At 48.5% G+C, this 1,232-nt stretch overlaps 1 long non-coding RNA gene across 1 annotated transcript; it reads right to left on the reverse strand.

The window, feature by feature from the left end:
• Window positions 1–571: 571 nt before the first annotated feature.
• On the reverse strand, window positions 572–1,011 carry LOC119273310. The gene is made up of 3 exons (XR_005134832.1): window positions 922–1,011; window positions 764–834; window positions 572–678 (listed from the first exon to the last, which is right to left on the reverse strand). It is a non-coding gene; the product is annotated as an uncharacterized LOC119273310 (long non-coding RNA).
• Between the last annotated feature and the right edge of the window lie 221 nt (window positions 1,012–1,232).

The raw sequence follows: 1,232 nt of genomic DNA on the forward strand, positions 1-1,232 counted from the left end.
GACAAAGAACTGTCATCCTTCTCCTTATCTTTGTCATCAACTTGAATGCCAAACATTTCGGCCATATCAATGTCAGATATTGGTGTAATGACCGAATCTGTTTTTTCATTCAACTCTACTACATTCCAGTCAACAACAATCTTCCTAGCACCATGGGTTCCCTCCTCTCCATCTGCATCAATCCTAGTATCTTCAGCTACTATAGTCGGTTCAGTCAACAATGCCAACATCTTCTTTTGTGAAACCCACTCATCATCTTCCATTTGTGCAGCCATCTTTGATGGCACATAACCAACTCTGGAATGAGTTTTCAGATCAATTAGCTCTGCATAAAATGTTACTTGTTTGCTTGCCCATCCTCCTTGCTGATCAATTTCAGCAACCATGGATTCTCCATCTTCAATTCTCACATATTCACCATTATAGTTATCGAAACGTTGCAGAGATACCTCTTGTTCTGGACCCCAAACAATACTCTCCCCAATTCTCTCCACCAAATTGCCCACGGCCTTCTCCTTCATGATCTCCAATTCCTGGGGATCAACATCTGCAAAATCAACATCCAACCTCACGGTGGTATCTCTATCAATGTCTTGGACACTGCCATCACTGAGCTTGGCTTTACAGGGAAAAAATTCCACTATAATTGCGAATGTGGTGGCAGAACCTGAACCTCCCCTGTTTTGTCAATGGCAGGCAGCGACGACAGTCACTACCAAATCGAGTTCGATTCTAAATCGCCAAGAAAAGAGGGTGGCATTACCGATTTGAAGCACTGTCTCCTCGGGGCAGCCCGTCTCCTCGCTCCATCTCATCTAGCCCTCGCTCCATCTCCTATCCAATCAAGCAACAGGGGCAGCATGAGGCCACAGATTTATTCAAAATTCAGTGGAATGGGAGTAGTGTTTGGAAAATACTCACTCGCAATAGCCGCTGCAGGGATAGGCGCTCCACCACCGGGCCGCGGAGAAGAAACAACCCCCGGATCCAATGGAGCCCGATTCTAAATCGCCAAGAAACAAAGGGCAGCATGAGGCCACAGATCCCCCAAAAATTCTGGGGAGTGGGACTAGGGTTTCGGGCTCACCTCGCAATAGCTCTGCCGCTGCCGAGAAATGCGCTCCACCACCGCGGAGAAGAAACCACTGCCGGAGAAGATGCTTACGGTGGCGCCGCTCGCCCAGTCCAGCATGGGCGAGTCGAGCACGGTCACACAGTCACCGGTCGAGTCG

Source organism: Triticum dicoccoides, chromosome 3A (assembly GCF_002162155.2).
Source record: "Triticum dicoccoides isolate Atlit2015 ecotype Zavitan chromosome 3A, WEW_v2.0, whole genome shotgun sequence".
Taxonomy (NCBI): Eukaryota; Viridiplantae; Streptophyta; class Magnoliopsida; order Poales; family Poaceae; genus Triticum; species Triticum dicoccoides.